The sequence below is a fragment of the Micropterus salmoides genome, unplaced genomic scaffold, assembly GCF_014851395.1.
Source record: "Micropterus salmoides isolate LMB-PRFRI ecotype aquatic unplaced genomic scaffold, ASM1485139v1 Ms_hic_scaffold_14, whole genome shotgun sequence".
NCBI classification, from domain to species: Eukaryota; Metazoa; Chordata; class Actinopteri; order Centrarchiformes; family Centrarchidae; genus Micropterus; species Micropterus salmoides.
This window is the reverse complement of record NW_024040485.1, coordinates 22,773,772-22,794,582: the sequence shown is the minus strand read 5'-3', so window position 1 is coordinate 22,794,582 and position 20,811 is coordinate 22,773,772. Positions and strand designations below refer to the sequence as shown.

At 39.7% G+C, this 20,811-nt stretch overlaps 1 long non-coding RNA gene across 1 annotated transcript; it reads left to right on the top strand.

Annotated features, from left to right (window-relative positions):
• The first annotated feature begins 631 nt into the window (after positions 1-631).
• Positions 632-20,158, top strand: LOC119902355. Its single transcript, XR_005444320.1, has 4 exons — positions 632-994; positions 2,617-2,741; positions 15,452-15,526; positions 18,713-20,158. It is a non-coding gene; the product is annotated as an uncharacterized LOC119902355 (long non-coding RNA).
• Positions 20,159-20,811: the final 653 nt, after the last annotated feature.

Here is a 20,811-nt window from a genome sequence, read left to right as displayed (position 1 = left end):
CGATGGACAGGGATACAGATGTTACCATGCTCATGTTTAGCCTCATGGCTGTAGACTCTTAGGGCGCACTTACACTATGTGATCCGTGCCGTTCCCGGGCATGGTAGCTACGCTTAACCGGTTAAACTGGACTCCGGCCCGGTACGCATGTAATGTGATCGCTAACCGTGCCCGACCACTGAACCCCGACACAAACTCCACTGTGCGGTGCGAGAGAGAGCACTTTTTCTTTACAGAATGACAGTTGATATTGACTTCCATCTCTGCTCAGCGTGCTTACCTCGACAACCCAGCTGTGATGTAATGTTAACATAGCTCTCCTTATTAGCTAGGCTCCTTAAATGCTTGCTAATAAGTTTTTTGAGTCTCCGACATTGACAGATTTGTGCAGCGGTATTCTTGAGAGAGAGGGAGAGAGAGAGACAGTGCTGCGTGAATATATGCGCAACACTCTGCAATCAACTACGATTTTAAATAGGCCGCCACAAACATGGGAAACACTGACCTGGTGATGACGTAAACGTACTCCGGCTCGAATCGTTATGGTACTTTCAGACCAAAAGTGAAGTGAGGCTCCGGGCGGTGAGTTTACATACAGTCAATGCAAAGACGCATAGAGCCGCGATTTTAGTTGAATATTTTCAACTCAAGCGAGAAATTGTTGTCCTGCTATCTTGCTGGCAGACCTGACAAACCGTGAATTCATATGTTTAACAAATCTGCATCATGTTGTAGTTATTTCGGCATCAGTTTGATCCGTTTATTGCTATTTAATCACAACAAAATGTTTACTTTGGGTTGTAATGTAGTAATGGCAAGTTGTGTTTATTCACGGTATCGCGTTAAAATCGCCACCTCGCGTTGTGTGTGAACACTTGCAAGGAAAGTGTCGCGAGGCAAAAATTTGCGTTTGGTCTGAAAGCACAGTTAGGCGCAATGTGAGCGCAGACCAACGGGGGAGGGGGGACAAGAAAACAAGCCAACCGGGCCTAGTGTGAGTACGCCCTTAGTTTTCTTACATTATTGACTAATTGTTTTAGTGACTGGAAAAGGACTGTATATAATGTGTGAGACGCTGTGTGGCCACTCAGGGGACATCGGTTAGAATGCTGTACAGACAAGATGTTCGTTTTAGTTATTTATTGAAACAGAAGCTGAGTAGATTTGTTTGTGCGCCACACTAATATTCCATGCATATTATTAGAGATGCAAACTATAGGAACAAACAAGGCTAAGTAAAAATAACTGTAAACTATAAATTAAAATAACCTCTGCCTTACATTAGAGAGAGAGTACATAGACAAATAGCATCCTGCACCTATAAACCACTATGGAGTTCTGACTAATTTCACTCTTTTATTTACAGTGATATTTACATAGAATATATTCAGTCCTTCAAAGGTTTCAGAGAGAACATCATGAAAAAGGTTTTTCTTGCCAAGAAGTGATAGTTTGTAAAGAGAGCCATAGCTTCAGGATCTCACATCAATATCAACAGTGAAATCAGTGATTACTTTCCCAACTCATGATGTTAAAGCTCACTGTGAAAACAGTTTTTGCTCACTAACCAGAATTTCAAGATCTCCACCTGCACACATTTTACCTGCTCCGTCCTGGAGCTCTGTGGGTTTGTCTGAAGCTATTGCTAAAAGCAGTGACAAAGCAGTGCTGATGTTACAGTGTAACCTTTCCAGCTCTCCACTCCACCTTAATGAGAAAATGTAGTGCACATGAGCAGAGGGGTGTGTGTGCCAGGGGGTTGAGTAGGATGAGACAGTTATAAAGATTGATAAAAGGTCATGGATTTCTTAATGATCCTTTAATTATCATAGATGCTCCATTTACATAGTTCTATGCAAGTAATTAAAATGATGAATGGACTTGATTGTGTTTCATCTTTTTAGATTGTCTCTGAAATCCTCCCACTTCCGTTGGAAGGTTTAACCTAATGTAATCCTTTCATGGCTGTGCTCGCAGAAAAGCTCTGCCAAATTTTGTAACAAGACAAAGTGTTTCACATTAAGAGTGGAGGTGGTGGAAAAGGTAGTTTATTACGTGAGCATAATGACAGTTTCACAGTACACCATGTCCAATTGGAGGTGTAGGAAGCCACAGCAAATACTCTGCAACTAGCAGCTTAAATGGTTTAAAACCCGCTCAAGGCTTATGAATGCCAGCGTGAAACATCCACCCACATAGCAACTGGCGCTCTGCTTCCTTTAAGAGTCTTGACACTGCTGACTGTCTAAAGCAGCAGTGACTCACAGGTAAACTTTCTCTTTCTTAAAAATACACTTGTCAATGATGAAACTGATTTCACCTTACAAAAATGGCTAAACACAGATGATAGGGTGCCAGCTTAGCAAGTCATGTTAGTGACACATACAGTAGTATAACCAGAACATTTAACGTGGTTCTGTATTTGACCTTGAATTTCTCTAAAAACAAATGATTGAATTTTTTTAATACATTGTGGCTTTTATGGTAGTTATAAATTGTGTATTATATGTATTAAAGCTTTTAGAGGCTGACAGCACTACTTTTTTGGTGCTTTTCGTCATTTAATTGAGAGTGAATGTGACAGCTATGATCAACAAACTTCCCATGTTGCCACAGGCCAGGATCTGGGGATCCCCTGGTGTACGACTGCAAGCCTCAGAGATGTGTGTGGGAATTTTGCGCTCCCAGCGGGAGGAATACCATGCATCACTTGATGAGACACAACATTTGTCACATAAGAGGTGATTTTTTTTTTTTAAATCTAAAAGATAAAGCATTGCAAAATCACATCCGGCTTTTACAAGCAGTGAGCCCTGAACTCTGGTTTCCCCTCTGAGGCAAGAGCATTCTTGGCAACATGCCTACAGAAACCACTGTGGGTCTATGTTCATCTAAAAAATTGTCTTTTCATACTCATGACTGAGCTCTGTGATAAATAAAAATGGAACCGGATGACTGGAAATTCACCAAAGGCCAAAGCTGCACCTGACATAAACATTAATCACAAAGTGAAGATGTAACAAAAGATGACTGTCCTTTCACTACTGAGTGAGATAAGACATCTTTCCCTGATTTCCCCAAATGCCAAGATAGTAAAAACACACCTCCGTCCTCAGCAAGTGACACATCAAAAAATAGTTGTCCTTTTGCTATCTTTTGGTCTAAAGCCTCAAAGTCTGGCCGGGCTGACAAACACGAGACCAATTTGTGCAGGTAATTCAACAATATCTTTGTAGATGGTTTCTGCTTTAAGGTCAGTAAAAGTCAAACACATGCCTCTCCTAGTCTCCCCTCACTTGCTTTGGGATTGTCATTCCAATGTTGTACCCAAAGAAATAATCTAAAGCTCCTTTAGAGAGAGGGGAGCATGAGACGCCACACGATGCTATTTCTCAGGCCATACACATTGTCTGGGTGTTAGAGATGCTCTCACAGCAGTGAAGACAAAAGGGCTAAGTCACAAAAATCTGTCTGTGGTCCAACTGCTCACTCTTGTGTTCACCCTGGAGACCACTGATAAACCAGCATGTGACCTAAATTGCTTACATAAAGCACTGTTTCTTCATGTTGGACTTTTGTTTTTAATGTGTGTTTTTTATCCATCCATCCTTCCATTGTAACACTGAAAAAGTTATATTAACCCACTGCATCTCAAATAAAAGCCTAGGCTACCTTGAAGTAATTACTTTACCGCTAATAATGTTACATAAGAGTTCTTAAATAGTTCAAATTATTTTAGATGTCAGGCATCCTCTGCTCTCTCTGTTCTAACTTCATAAAATTGCTTTTTACAAGTGAAGTAGTCATTCTCTTTGGTTTTGCTGGTTCTTATATCATAAACTACTTTAAGTCCACTATACAGACAAACTGACAATGAAAGGAACTTTACTTTAAACACATATAAAACACTATTTTATACAAAGAATGTTGGCCTATGTTAATTGTTGATTGTTTATACTAGGACATATCCATTTCTTTTAATACAGCCTTTTTAAATAAGGTTTTACATTTATATTTAGTGAAATATGTTTATTTTCAAAACAGACAAACAAGCTGCTTACATTGGGCCATGTGGATTGGGGGCAATTGTAACACTGTGTTGCAGCCATGATAAAATCTTGTATGACCGGCCCGCTAGCCACAACTATATAAGCATAGTTTGTTAGTGTTAATTGTTAATCAATAACCTAGAGATAAAATGTATGCAAGTTTAGATTTGCAGTCATCTGAACTTTAGACACCAGAAGAAAAAGAGAGAGAATCCTATTGAGCATGTGCAGATTAAGTGTCATCATTCCAGCTTGTTTCTGATTGGAGAAATTGAGTGTGTTACAATTGCCAATTGCCCCTGGTCTCCCCTACTGTGGATAAGAAAAGTCGTACTATATGCAGTAGTATGAGTAGTATACTACAGTAACACTATGGAGTTACAGTGCTGGGACTGGATATCTTGTCTGTTTGGCCACAGATTCTTATCGACCTCACACCTAATGCTCTCCCTCGAAATGGAATGGGGGAAGAAATGCCGCAACCATCCTCTGCACACTTCATCCATTGCAGCAAGAAAGGACAACTGATTTAGTGGTCAATGATTGTTCCACCTCCAGGCAAAAAAAAATTATCAAGAATGAAGAGTACAGAGGAAGGAACTCGCATTATCCCAGACAATGACAAAAATTGGCAAGCCATTTCTTATCAAACCTGGGCCGTTTTCAGGGATGAGATCCATGTAGAGCAGGAGTTCTTAGCTTGGAGGTCGGGACCAAAGATGCTCACAAGGCTTTGAACTAGAGTCCAAGTCAATTCTGAAGTCTTTGAGCTAGCGTCCAAGTCAAGTCTCAAGTCAGTGAGCTAGAGTCCAAGTCAAGTCTCAAGGCTTTGAGCTAGAGTCCAAGTCAAGTCATTCGTGGTGGATTATGAATGTTGTATCACCTGCTGTGTTCAATCCAGGCTGCTTGTAACACTGCATCGCTATAAGGAATTCTGTAACAGTAACCTATTTTTCACTTAGAGAGCACAACGATGTAATGTGCAATGCAATTAATGACTGCTTATAAAATACTGCAAGTCAACACATTCCCCAGACTCTCAAACCAGTGTAACGATAACTAAATAAAACTGTAATGTTACATGATCAACAATAAATCTGTAACCTATTTGCAACCACCATTAATAATTAACATTATGGCAGCCAGCGGAACCTAAATGATTACATTAATCGACCACCACAAGTTTGGCAAGCAAACAAACGCTCATTCATCTCTTCATAACAAATGACAGTCAGAGTTAATCTTCTGTAGGTCGTAGCTAAAGCAAGAAGCAAGCTAACGTTAGATGGCCAATGCTGAGCTAAACATGTTTACTAAACTCAGGTTACTAACCTATTTTGCATTCAGCGCTTCTTTGTTTGGGTCTTGTATGAAGTTTTAAAGCCAAAGTTTATGATGAATGGCGGAGCAGTTGCTGTTGTTTGTTGTTCTCTCTCACATGTGGCCGCACGCAGTAGATGGGTAGCGTGTGTTACGTAGGCAGATTATAGGTAATGCAGGGAGAGGAATAACAGCAAGTCCCGCACCTTGAGTCCGAGTCAAGTCTGAAGTCTTTTGAGGACGAGTCTCAAGTCGAGTCTCAAGTCACTGTGTCCGAGTCGAAGTCTCAAACTTGTGTCCCCATCTCTGGTTGGGACCCCCCTTAATCTAGTAGGTGCCACTAATGCAACATTTATGAATGCCAACTGCCATAAAACATGAAAGAAGAAGAAGAAGCTAGGCTAGCTAGTAATTAGTTTAACAATGTTGCTCCAATCCCCATTGCCCTGGCAAACCCACCCCCACACGTTGTTGTATGGGCCAGTGATGGATATCTGTGTACTCACCGTGGCTCGCTGGCCTATGATGTTTCGGCCATGTCTCCTGCCTTTTGCCAATCTCATTGACAAATACAGTGTGTGAGGGATTTAATTTCCTTCCAGGTGCATTATTCTCTACAATAAAGAGAAGCATGATGCCATTGTCCTCTAAAATTACAGTCTGGATCTATGATACTTATGCTATTAATGACCATGTTGCAAGATGTCTATGAAGATTCTCAGTCATCCAGGTCATAGTTATCCAACGAAGCTTAAAGTCAAGGGCAACTGGACTTGGTTGAAGATACTGGAAGACGTTTTGTCCCTCATCCAAAGGACTTCTTCAGTTCTGACTGACTGGCAGGGAAACTCGGCTATTTAACCTCAGTGGGGTCGTTGGCCCGGGTCATCGATACCGCTGGTTCGTTAGTGTTCCTTGTTGCTGTGACGACAGTCGTTATAGTCGTTAAGACTACCTGTGGCCAAGACTGAACGACCATCGTTGGTATCCTCACCTGAGGCCAATAGGTTACGTTTGTTGAGTTTCCTGGGAAGTGATGAAAGGACAGCATTGTAAGTGGGGGATAAGTGGTGGCGTAGACTCCCTCCCCTGTTCAATGACAGCTTCTCGACCCTGGTGTAGATGGCTTCCTTGACACCTCTTTCAAACCATCCATCTTTTCCGTCTAAAATGTGCACCTGGTGGTCCTCAAACGAGTGTCCTCTGTCCTTCAGATGTAAGTAGACTGCAGAGTCTTGACCTGAGGAGTTGGCCCTTCTGTGTTGAGCCATGCGTTTGGGTGGTGGTTGTTTAGTCTCCCCAATATAGAGGTCTGTGCATTCCTCACTGCATTGGACCGCATACACTAGATTGCTTTTCTTGTGTTTGGGTGTGCGGTCTTTGGGGTGCACCAGCATCTGTCTTAGTGTGTTCTTGGGTTTAAAAAACACAGGGATGTTGTGTTTGTTGAAAATCCTCCTGAGTTTCTCTGATACTCCAGACACGTATGGAATCACAATGTTGTTGCGTTTGACCTTCTTTTCCTCCTCCCCTGTAATTAATCTCTGATGTTTCTTTGATCAGGATATGTCCATTAACTCATTAAACAAACTTCAAGAAATGCCTTTTTTCACCTATGCAATATTTAAAAAATCAGACACATCTTGTCTCAAAATGATGCGTAAAAACTAATCCAGACATTTGTTTCTTCTAGGCTGGAATATTGCACATTGTTATTCTCAGGCAGACAGAATAAGTCCCTTAAGACTCTCTAGCTGATCCAGAATGCTGCATCAATATATAAATATATAAATAGGACTGAAAGAATGGGAAATTGGATGGAACTGAATCAAAACCAAACTGGACAATTTTGTACAACATTGTACAATCACATCAAAACATGTCTCAGAAAATGTTTGCCCACCTCTGTTTCTGTACTGCCGTCATCTAGGACAATTGTTACCTTGATGGGGGTCAGGACCTTCCGAAGGGGTTGCAAGATAACCCTGAGGGGTCATGAGATGACAAATGGAGAGAGTCAAAAACAGATTTATTCTGCACATTATGCTATTTTCCCCTGATTTTCTCTAATAATCCTATTTTTTTTGTGAAATTCTAGACAGTTACAGCCTTTCATGCCTCTTAAAATTAAAATAAACCATTTGAGCGGGAGAAAATCACTACATGAATGACTTAGCACAGGAAACTGGTGACAAGAAGCCAGATGTAAACAGTTTTTTGTTTCAAAGGGGACAGAAGCCAAAAATGTTGGGAGCACCTGATCTGTTCTTAACAACCTAAAAGATTTTCTGGAGCTCTCTTTAGTTTAAAGTACTTGTAAGTTGTAAGAAATCTGTTCATGATCAAAAAAACTACTGGATTCTTCAGTGTTTGTCCAGCAGATGACAGCAGAGTCCATCTTTGCTGTGTCACCTGTAATCAATGTCACATTCCTGACTCCTGACAATTCAACAGCAGCTCTCATTAACGCACCACTCCTCACCTGCCATTTATACATAACAGCAATCTGTCGGCTGCATTCAGCCTTTCGAGGTTCAGGAAGGAATGAAAACAGACTACTGAAGACAAGAAACAAGGCTCCAATTTGCTGTTGAGCCTAGCGTTTGTCATTGATATTTGATACTTAAAGACCAAATTGCATTCAGTCCTACCAGAGGATTGCTTTGAACTACACACAGTAAAGACACATCGGACCCAGAGCACAAATTAGCTATTAAATTCAAGGCCCCAGACACACTTAGCATGCTTTGTGTCATGAATAATAGGATTGTGTAAGTACCTATGCCTTGCAAGCTACTGAATATATCATAAACACTGTGAATGGAAGTTGTGCATTATTCTAGTAACATTTTTCGGCAGATATGAGATGAACAGAAAAAGGCAATGTTTTTGTTTTCCTGATCAATTTTCTTACCCCTGCAGAAACCCCTGAATACGTCGTATTGCGTTTGTCTTGCATCTCCCCCCCAAAGGGCCACATTATCTTGCATATTTCCATAGCAGACAACAGAAGAAAGAATATTGTAAAATGCTTTCATGTGTTATCCACTGGGTGCAGATGTGCATGTGTAAGCATATATTTGATCACATATGCCAGTGTTTAGCCTTAAGTAAAGCCAATCTTCTGCTGTTTCTTTCTCTATGAATGTACTTGAACAAAAAGCAAGGTGGATACCACAGTACACCACCATGAACAATTTTCTTAAATTAATACATTTTAGTGAGGTAAGTTTATATGTCTTTCCTATAAGGTGGCCTTATTCTAGATCTGTTTTGTCTACTGGGATCAGTGGGTGAGATTGAATCCTAATGGGAATGGATGATGGCTATAAGAGCACCTGTCTGAAGATGATAGCTTAAATCAGTATTCTCTCTTGCAATGAGAAGTGGAAATAGGGGCTGCAGTTAAGGCAATAGTGATGTCTATCCCCTGGTCTGTGAAATGGCTCAATCTCCTCGGCCGCTCTACTGTTTGATTGTTATAAATCTTTAGGAATCGCATTATCTTGGCACCCTCATTGCCGATGATTGTGATTCTGAGGCAGGGAAAGCAGGGTATATTTTGAAAATGTCTGAGGTAATATTTTACATTTACAGTTTCTAATGTAAAAAAAAAGGTCAGTGTTACTTAAAAAAAAACTTATATATATATATGGGCTGGTGTTTTATGCACACAGTTAGCAAGATTAAGAGGCTAAAGCCATGTTACCAGCTCTGTGACGCTACAGCAGGGCTTTGAGCTAGTTGCTAATGTCAACATACTAACATAGGCCTACTCACACTGACAATGCTCATGTGCTGTTTTGCAGGTATAATTTTTCAAATGCTAACATTAGCTAATTAGCACTAAACACAAAGTACAGTATATCTAATGGTTGTTGAAATATTTCAACATGGACCAAAGTGCTAGATTGACCAAGTGACATAGCCCCCCACATCCGCACGCTGCTAGCATAGCTAGATAACAGACAGGCTAACAGAAAAATATGTAAAATGTGAAAATAGAAATTCAGGTGACATTTTTGTGCTGTACAAATAATGTTGATTTTTGAGACAAAACATTATTTCCTGCCCCTAGATGACAATAAAGTTATTTTATGCTCACAGTACTGCCCACATACTTATTTTAAAGAACCATTCAAGGCGGAAAAATTGACAGAGAATTACAGTTACATGGGGGAAGGAAGAAAGGGGAATACATCTTGAGTATGTTCAGTTTTGAGCAAATTCATCAGAGCACTTAAGCTAAAAGGGTAATTTCATAAATGGAGATTGAAGTGATTTGTCTACCTTCCAAAGAGACTTTGATAGTCTTTCAGTAAGAGGGAGCTAGCATTGTGCTCTTATAGGCTCGTTAGCTATAACATAGAAAGTTTTTTTCAGCAGACAACACTAAGAATATCACTAATCTTATCATATTTATTTTGCAATAATGAATGAATGTCTGCTTAAAGTGCAGCACTAAAGTTAACAAAAGCGTTATAGATCACAATGTTTTCATGAAAGACATATCAGTTTGTTAAGAAATCCAAAATGACTAAAAAAGGCTTCATTGCTCACAAAATTAATGCAAATGTGAGAGCAGGTAGAATATTCACAACCGTGCTATTGTTCTGGGAGCTTTCTATGTTTTTAGCATACATAATGGACCATTTTAATTAGAAACATTGAATATATTAAGAAACATGGAAACTGCTTTCAATATTAAAACATTCCTACTGTCTAAGGCTGTCAATCAAGAGCACTAATTTCCAGCTGCAGTAAAGCATGTGACATGATGGCCCTTGTAGACTACATGATTTTGTCTTTATGATGTATTTAAAATGTTTCTGAGCTCAATACAGACAGAGGGCTGTTAAATTATTTGTCTCCTTTCACCCATCTTGCAGAACCCCTGCCTGACGTTCTTAGAGTTTGATCATTATAAAATATTTTATCATTGTTGAGGGTCATTAAGCATCTGCCATAGCAGTAATAAAACTTACACACAGTTCACCCCTTAAGTAATTCACCAAGCCTTCAGTTGCCAAATTAGCATATGGTAACAGTCCTCTTGGAGGCCCAACCCAAATGTGAGTCAGTTAATAGCAACGCAGCTTAAAATGTCAGTTTCTGAGGCTGGTGTGAGATGAAAACTCTGGAGAGCTTTAACGACCACATCGGTGATATAAATGCATGTTCCTTCAACTCACTGGGGCGTCACAGCCTGCTAAGGACAGACTGCTGAGGACGAACAAGGGCAGCAGGAATGAAGCAGAGCTTGAAGCTAATCGTAATCCCCCCACACTGCATGTTAGCTCTTACTTTACCCAGGAGAGCTCTTATGTCTTATCAAGACAGAAATGAAGACTTAGCCTGTGCATGATCATGTTTAATTAAGAATCACAAGTGTATGCCTTCAATGGGTGTAACATCGTGCTAATAGAAGATAACATCTCTTAAGAGACAGAGGTCATTTTGGAAATACCTCTTACGACCATGATACTCAGATAAGAGCTGGTTTCCGATGTGGGGAATAAAGGTGAAATGCAGGTTAATCATAAAAGCCATTTCTTGCCTTCAATTAAAAATATATGCATTAGTGAATCATTTCAGTCTCCTGTCGCTAGAAGTAGTTCTCCCACTTCTCTCTGTGAAGGATCTGCAGTTCCATAAAGACTTAACAGGAAAAGGTAGAAAAAGGTCACAGTAGGAGTATGTGGTAATTTTTGTTTCTACAGATGCTCCGTGAGGTTCTAGTTAGCCACAGGAGTGCATTGAGCTAAATGCTAATATCGGCATGCTAACAGACTCACAGTGACAATGCTAACATGTTAGTATGCTAACATTTGCAAATTAGATCTAAACACAAAGTACAGCTGTGGCTGTAATGAATGTCTTTAATTTGACAGGTATTTAGTCCTTAGTCTAGAATTGGAAAGTCAAATTTTGACATGCTGGGGTCCAAGGGTCTATTAAGTAACACTGGATACAGATTCCATCATCCTCTGGGGACCATGAATATCTGTACAAAATTTCATAATGATCTATCCAATAGTTGTTGAGATATTTTAGTCTGGACCAAAGTGAAGTACCAGCTGACAGTCTGACATTGCCATCATCGCACAGCATGGCTAAAAACTACACTTATGGTAATGCAACATCAACAACAATGAAACACAGGGATCTCAAAGCCTTCCCAACAAAATCAATCAGATAATCAATAACATCATATGTTACAAATCAAAACGACTGCTGCTTCCATAACCTTGATATTTAGGTAAATCTTCCCCATCCCTACTGAACATATGATCTAAAATAAATGTAATACATAACAATCTATTATTTATTAAGCATTTAAATAAATTCATAAAACATTAAATAAGATTTTATAGGTGAAAAGTTATCATTTTATTTACACAGTGATTATCTCTTTCAGAGCTGCCAGCTCTCATGCATTGACCATGAGACTCACACAACTGACACTTTTCACATGATGTCACGCCACATGTCCATTTTCTCATCTCCACCTAGCTGATGTGATGTGACACCAGCTTACACTTGGAAAATAATCATGTGGACCCACTCTCGCGCTGTGAGTCGCAGACAGTTTTGTGACACAGTGGAGACTTTACTTGTAGAGTTTTGTGAAAGAAAAATTAAAAAATGAAGTGGCACCAAGAGCAGCAAGTTTGATGAATTGATCTCCGTCTGTCACTGATTAATTATTGTTGCTTAGCTTCTTAAAATTTTAAAGTTAAGCATGGATCCATGAAGGCAAGAAAGATAATGTTTCTAAAAGCCATTAAATTTAAGACAACGTGATAGTGGCTGTACAATGTATTATTTTTTTCTTATTTTTACTTTTTTTTAAAAAGGGAGTTTTCACAGTTCTGAGTCACAATGAAGAGGTATAATCATAATGTACAAAGATCACTATTTACTATGTGACTTAAAATATACATTTCATATTTTAATCATAGACTGTATATAAAAAGATTTTAATACATATCTTATATGTTGTGATTGGCAGTGCAAATGGAACATTATTTGTTCATAGTGCCATAAATAATGTGCCTTTAAGCCTTTAAGCTTATATCCTCATTTGAATACCACAGTATGTGATGTTCAGTAGGGTATGGAGACAGTAAGATGGCTTTTTTCTGATGTATATTTACCACGTTTCTAACAAAAATATTAAACTAGCATTATTGCCTTCTTAATCATAATGTGTTGCTTTTAAGCAGCTGAAAATATGATGAAAGCATGTACAAATGCAGAAAATGATGTTCAAATCCTTTTTTGTTCTGGGGAGGAGCCCCTGACCCCCATGGTTTTCAAACAAATGTTACATCCTTGAGATGAGTTATTGTTAACAATAGCATCTGTTATCAATTAGGGGCTTTTTATTCAGTTGTTACTAGGGGCGTGACGAAATCTGTCGATATTAAAACGTGATGATGTTTATCATCAATCTGAAAAGCTGTCTCACGTGATCAGCATGAGGGAGGTTGAAATTAGCATAGAATATGCCCCTGCTCTCAGTCAAAAAAAACTAGGAGGGAAAAACTTACAGGCCTACAGGGAGATGTTTATTTATTTCCTGGGAATATCTCTAAGCAAGGAGATAAGTGTGGTGGAGAATGGCTGACTGAAGTTCTTTTGGTAATGGTTTTAAAACAGAAATGGTTAATTGAGTGTATTCTCCAATTGTATTCACATGGCTATTTTAACTATTTCTACAAAATGTTTATATCATGAAAATTGAATAACCAATGAATTGCCAATATACCTGTATGTTAGTTGTTGGTGTTTTGGTTAGATTGAAATATCTATATATATGCTCTAATCAGTATTTTCTTAACAATGGATTAAACAAATGACAAATCAGAGACAAAGACTAATCACCCAACTCTGTAGCTCACCCCTCAGCTCTTTAGAGAGTTTGAGTGTCTTTCAGCTCATTGTTTTGGTTTTTATGATTCACACTTTCGCTCTCGCCAGCGACCCTGTTAAACCCAATATAAACGACCTGCTCACCACCAAATGGCACGCAAAGTTAGTGACCAGCTGGTAAACATAGTGGAGCTTTTAGAAGCTAAAGAGCCAGATATTTCCCTTAGGAGTTCTCAACTTTGAATGAATCCTAATGTTGCTCCATATCTGTTGGATGTATAAATATGCAACTGTTTGCTTCACCCTAACTACTTTATAGGGTGTTTAAAGCTTGATGCTCTGCTCCCAAGTGGCCTTATTTGTTGCATTTTTCACATTTGTGATGCTTTTGCCTGGATTGCTACCCACATTTCCATTTCCAACTGTAGATGTAGGCTATAGGTGCAAATATGTCTAAATACATTATATTGTAAAAATGTGAATTAGAAAAAATAAAGAGAAAAGCTAAATACAGATTAACCAATGAGTGGTGTTACGTTTTACACAGTATATGCTAACAATTTATAGCCTTTCCACACAGTACTGCTAATGTGATTTACTCTGGGATTAATCCTTGACATTTACCCAGTCCATCACCCTTCAAAACAAATGATTTCCTTGACTTTAATTCACCTCATTCAGTACTTCAAATGGGATACACAGGCCACAGAATTTTGGATATAATTCCTAAATCACTCAATCATCTTCTGGAGGATTTAGGAGGACGGAGTCTCTGGTCAGACCTGTCGTCACCCTGCCATGTCTTTGATGCTTTACGATCCGTGAAATAGACCCTGCAGATGTTCGTGTTTTGAGAGCTGGCGCTGCCTTCTCTACTCCTCTGTTTTTCTTTTCTCCTTTTCCTGCCAGAAGATGAGCGGGCCACATGAGGAGGATGGCCAGTGACAGATAGAGAAGAGACGAGGTTATCAACTCTGTCAGACAGTCAATCAAAATGACTAACAGTGTAACAATGTCAGATTAGACCAGGTAGACTCTCCTTCCTGAGCCTTGTAACCTGTAATATATTTTTGCTATCTGTCATATTGTCGAATGGTAACAACATGCGCTACAGACAGAGAATGAAGTAAATACTTTGTCCTTTTACTAGCTTCCAATTTCCAAAGATATTCCATCCATTGTGCCTTTCACCTTGACTACTTGCAGTGTAAAAACGTACTTCTCTGCACAAAACAATGTGACATGCCAAGTTAAATATTGTATCTTCAACATAGTTAAAAAGCATATGAGCTCCGGCATTGACTAGTTTTGATGGTTGTTGGAAGTCAGATTTATTTATACAGTATAGGCCTTCATCACAAAAGCCTATCTGAAAGAAGTCTATGGAGACAAGCTAACCTAGATCTGATGAAGAGTCAGTCAGAAAATTTAATGATGAAATTCAGGAAAAAAACAAAATAAAACACAAGGAAACAAAACAAAGCACAAAGAAAACTAGCACGGCATGCAGCCTGACCCATCTTACCTTGCCCAATTTTCCCAACATGACCATCTTTAGATGCAAGAAGGAAAAAATACAATGAAATGTTTGACAAACCCTGTATCCTGCAGGTATGAAATACATCAAATTTTAAGCACTGAAACAGATGTGACCTTCAGTTTATTAGACTGTGTGTGTAAAAATGCGTGTTGCAAAGCATTCATTTGTCTGTTAAATCCCTGAATGTTGAGAATGAGATTTGCTACAAAGAAATCAGTTAGTGCAAGGCGGCACAATACAACAACCTCTGTGAAATTCAGCCGATTTGTCTCAATTTCCCCATCGAAGTCCTTTGAGCTTCATTGTGATCCTATTAATGGACGTCTCTGGGTAAAGATGACTTCATTGAGCCATGGAGAGTGGGATCTGACAGCCGAGTGGGGTGTTGGAATAGCAATTGGGGTGTGAGGATAAAGACGGAAAGGTGGAAGGAAGGTATAGAGGAGGAGAGGAGTGTGTAAAAGACACCTGAATAGAGAGTAATGAATCCAGAGAGGAGCACAGACATCTCTTTCATCTTCAAGCAGACTTGAGCCGCTCTTTCATCATCATCATCTGAAAAATGTGCATGCTCGTAGCACAGACACATTTACCTGCAGGGAGGAAAGACACATTTCACTTTCAAAGAAGATACTATCCCACTTTCCCTCTTGTTATTGCTTTTCAGGTCCTGCAGTGTTTGGAAGCAGAGTGAGGAGTCATTAAAGACACAGCACACACCCACTGCGAGGAACATGGACAGGTGACAATTATTTAGCCTGAAATTAGCCTTGTTATTGTGCCTGATGAATGTCTGTGGAAATTAAGGGTGAAAGCTTCAAATGGCAGGCTTACAATGAAGCATAACAAGGGCATGGGAGTGTCTGAAGAGTTGCTCATCAGGGTGACAGAAGGAGCTACAGTTTCGTGAGTGTTTTGAAAGCTGAAATAATTTGAGGGGAAGGGAGTTTTATTCTTATGATTTCTTTTGGTTTGTCTGTTCTTAGAGTTCAAATCAAGTTACATCAAGTCAGTTGTATTTTTATTAGCAAGGTGTGGGTGTAAATGTCGGTCTGAAGGTAGGCTTACATCTTTGGTGCAGATGGAAATATCTCAACAGCTCTTTGATGGTTTACCATGAAATTATACAGGAATTCATGGTCCCCAGAGGATGAATCCTAATGACTTTGGTTATCCCCAGGCTTGTCATCTTGTCCCACCAGGAGGTCAGAGCTTTCACCTATATCAAGTGAAATCTTCTACATGGATTTGCACACATTTTTGTATAGACACCAATGGTTCCCAGACATTGCATCCCTCTGACTTTCCTCTAGGACCACCATGAGGTTGACATATGTGGTTTTGATGTACCATGCGTGTAGATACAGCGATTTGAGTTGTAATAAGCTGGCTGATTCTCTGACTAGCTCCACCATCAGCTGAAATTGTTGATTTGTCCAATACTTTAATTTATGACCAAATACCTGCCAAGATAATGACATTTCCATCAGCCTCAGCTGTGTTTTGAGTTCAAGACTAATAAATAGCAAATATTAGCATGCTAAGAGGCTAAATGAAGTTAAGTGAATTCAAGTGAAGCGAATTTTCGCCTTGTGTTATTTGTGCAGATTTGACAGCTGGACTGTTTGTGTTTAACAGCCAATGTACCAACTTACAGACGTTAGCAGCAGTATGCTAGCTAGCACTGTATGCACTGACCATTTGTGGGTGGTTTTGTGCCTGTGTGCGTTCGTGTTCCACTTGATCTTAGATATCACCAGAAACTATACTGAAGTGAAACATTTCTAATTTGCCTAAATGAGCCTTTGCCTTGGTTTGCACCATCATGGGAAAATGTTCGTCTACTCAAGTCTACTCCCGTCTTTCCATTGATTTTACATGTAAGCGTGCCATATCTAAAATTCGCGTTCTGTCCAAACACCCCTTAAGATAGTGAACATTGTAAATAAACATAACTGATGTTAGCATTTAGCTCAAAGCAAGTAAAACCCTCAGCCACACAGAGCTGCTACCATATAGATGGCTATATGGCTGTCAACCATTGACAAAAGATGGATCTGTCTGTTCCTAAAGTGCACATTTTTGGTTTTAATTAGTTATTTGATGCTATAAAAGTTCCATGTCATGAATGACAGCTGAGCCCTGCTTGCAATGGAGTTGGCCAGGTGTACGGGCGGTACCTCGATACCACGGCTCCAACCCCGATCACTACTGCTCACACTGTTTTATTTTTATCACACGGCTTTATTTTGGAAAGTGGAGTGTGTGGAGACGCATCATTCATCTTTATACACAGTCTTTGCTGTAGACTCGTAGTCCTGTTTTTGTATCTTTTAATTTACCTCAAAGGCAGAATGTTAAAAGCGAATACAAGCCTGCAAGCCTACAAGCCTGTGCTCACTGTCCCTGTATATCCCTGTCCTTCCTCAGGTGATCTGAACCTGGTTTGTCATTCTGTGTGTGTGTGTGCATGAGTCAGTGTGTGCTGCTGAACTAAAGCTCAGTGGCCTTACTCGGTCCGCAAGCAGAAGACGTGATGTGCCCGGACAATCTGACTGGATTTACTGTGACCCTGTTAAGCTGAGTCCTCGGCTGCTGCACAGACAACCTGGCTTTGCTTAACTAAATTCCTTCTTAAGTAAAGAGACAGCTTAGCGAAGGGGAGACACAACAACTTTCAAAGGGCATTTAGGTAGGTAGTTTATTTTCACTTGAGATGAGCTTAGTCACCGGCTTAGTCATCATTAAAGTGACTTCACCCCGTTACCCCCTGCTCCGAGAACACAGAGTGACTGGGATTACTGCAACAGTCTTTACTATAATGGCATATAAATCTAATCTAAGAAATCGACAATTCACATCTTGATCTGCTTATGTTTTCTGCAGGTGAGTGGCATTCAGAGAAATTACTGGCTTGTGATTTTGCAACATAATTACATAATTACAATAACATACACCTGAGGTTTTTGTAGCTGTCCTTGGATTTGCCAGTTTCCTCTCAATAATTGGCCGCAGGATTCCTGGCTGTGAGATTGCCGTTTGTCCAGTTATGGCAGCTTCTGCTTTCCAACAGTCCCCATAGACTGAAAGTGCTGATTCCAAGTGCTTTTATAAGAGAATTTCCTCTCTCTTAATCTCAAAACGGTCTCCAGATGCCTTTTTTTGTGCGAGTCAGCCCCGGTTTGATTAATGTGATCGGGGAGTGCTGAAAGTGCTCCAAGGCTCAGAGGTGTCACCCAACACTGCTGAATAAATGAACAGAACTAATTGTTTGTTTATGATTTGAAATATTAATAACATTGAATATATGTGGCCGTCAGTTGAAATCACCATTTGGGACAAATATGTGCTGTGGGTGGGCTTCCGTTAACAGTAACAGTGCTGGCCGCGCTGACATTAGGACACAACTCATTTCATATATTATATTATTCCCTTAAGAAAGAAAAACTGTGTCTATTTATAATTAAAGTAGCTTACATAATGTTTTGGGAAGTTTTCTTGGGGTAAACATTTGAAGGGGAAACTGCTAAAGATGGGAGCGAAGATAGTGGCTTCTGTTAATGAGATGATGAAATATTCTCCAACATTTTACTGCTCATTGCACATCTGATTCACTTTACTGTATGTCACTTACAGAGGAAAGCAAAGGGAAATGCTATCACAGTTACATTTACACAGCCATAGGGACCTTGGACACAGGTGAAAGTGGCTTTGACATTTATCATTAAGTATGATTGGACTTCAAGGATCCTCAAGTTCTAAACCGACAAGTATTCCCGAGCCACTGATTAATGGACTATTATACAGTATGTTCTGCTCTAAAGCCACTTAGAACACGGATCAGGGTTTCCACAAGCAGCAGGATAATGAGTACAGAGAACCTACGGTGCTTGTGTAGGAGCACTGAAAATTTGTTCTTATGTTGCAGTTTGGAGTTCTGGTGGGCCTCATCAGGATTTCTGCTCCCTGCCTTTCTAATGCTGCAAGTTTAAAGAGGATGACGCTGAATCTCAAGACTAAATCCCATCTCCCTGGTGGTGCAAACCCCAGGCAAAGTTTTGTTTACGCTGTGCTTTATCAGTGATCTGGGAAGCATTGTAAATCCTTTGCATCTCCCCTTTCATCTCCATACAGCACCTTGATCCTCACTGCGTCATTAGTGCTGCGGCAATAATGAGAGAGTGGGGTGAAGAATTGCAACCTTCTGGTTGCAACGCTTTGGTGTGTGTGTCTGTGTGTCTGTGGAAGGGGGAGGGAGGCACTACTCATTATAGAAAGACTTTATGTAAATCCAAAAGCCTCTGTTGTTGTTAATCTTGGTGAGGAAGTGATTCTCAACATTTTATTGTGCAGCACACAGCTTTCAAAGTGAAATAAGATGATGTTGATTATGGCTGATAGTGGGGAGCAAACAGCCAGGTCTGAATTATTCTGAAGCATCTAATCAGTAACTTCATTTTGTTTTATCGCACAAAGCACTCTTGTAGGGTAGCAAAACAAATCAATATATTGTTTTGTTGATGAATACCTCCCATTTTCAAATATTTTGTAGCAGTTGGTGTCACAGTTTACAGTTACCTCTCTGGACACATTAAAAATTCTCTAAAGCCTGAAATGATTTTGTTTAGGGAATGTCAGTTTGATTTTTGCAACTTGTTCCTTATGATTATATATTATATTATTATTACTTATCACTACTCACGTTGAGTTTCCCCAAACATTAAAGATGGTCTACAGTTCATGCCACTTGAGAGGATTTTCCACCCTGTCAAGAAACACTCAGTATTTGCCACTTTTGACATGAAAATACGCATTTTATAGATGCATTACTAACAATGTGACTTCAGTATACAAATGTCAGTATTGCATTGAAAAGCCATCAGTCAAACTCTTCTGATCTTGGACAATCATATAGTTTACTTTTGGTTGTGTTGAATATCTTTACAAGCCGTGACACCACATTCAAATGTCAATATGTCAGATCTCATTTGGTTTGCAAGTGTTGTGTTACATTGCTGGACTGCCTTCACATTGTTTGATGTCTTATCATTATTCCAGACCCTCATTGCTGCTGGCAGACACAGCCCCACTCTTAATTGTCTAAATTAACATGTCCTTATGCTAATTGAATGGGGTTTTAATAGCTCTCAGCAGAGTGAAAGAGAAAAGCTATATGAATGCCCCCATTGCCCACCCACATCGAAGGTTTTCTACTGATGTATTAATGGCATCTGTGGCCGTCCAATTAGGACACAAAGCCAACAAACAGTCACTAAACAGCCAGAGTAAAGCCAAAAGAGTGATATGTTTTTATGATTTTATATAAATGTAAAACATATGCACCTAAATTGAAATACAATGATCAATAACCGGTTTCCTGTTTCTTTGTGTGCTCTGTTTATCGTAAAAAGTCCTAAAAAGAAGCAGTGCTCTACAGTTATTTTCCAAGGAAGGTTTCCCTCATGGCTTTTAAAGCAAGCTGTCTGGGCTGTTCTGACGTATCGTCAGCTATTATTCCTGATGCCTCCCATGGGGTCGTCCTCTCCATAAACTCTTCCCCTTCACTGAGCCCCTTCCTCCCATCACCAGCATGCTTGTTAAACAGACACACACATTAGTCTAACTCATGTTTCCTCCGAGGCCCACAAGCCTGCCAACCCAAAGCTCCTGCTTATCACTCAGCCTGTGCCATATATATGTGTGTGTGTGTGTGTGTGTGCGGCTGCTTGCGCACATTTATACGACTGTTCTGCACTCAGATACAACCTCTCAAAGTATGCGTACTTTTTCTTCATCCCAGCATCCTGCCTCTTCAAACATTTGACCCAGAATGCATTAGCTAAGGAGCACATATGCAAATTCTCTACACAAAAAACAATATATTGATAAGGAAGGGATTTTCTAAAGAATATTCTGATATGTGGATTAACATCATTGCAACATATATTCAGACTTATCAGCTGCAAGAAGAAGCTGTGTTTGATGCATAAATCTCTGCTGGTCAAGTGGAGTGTGAAGTCAATAGTA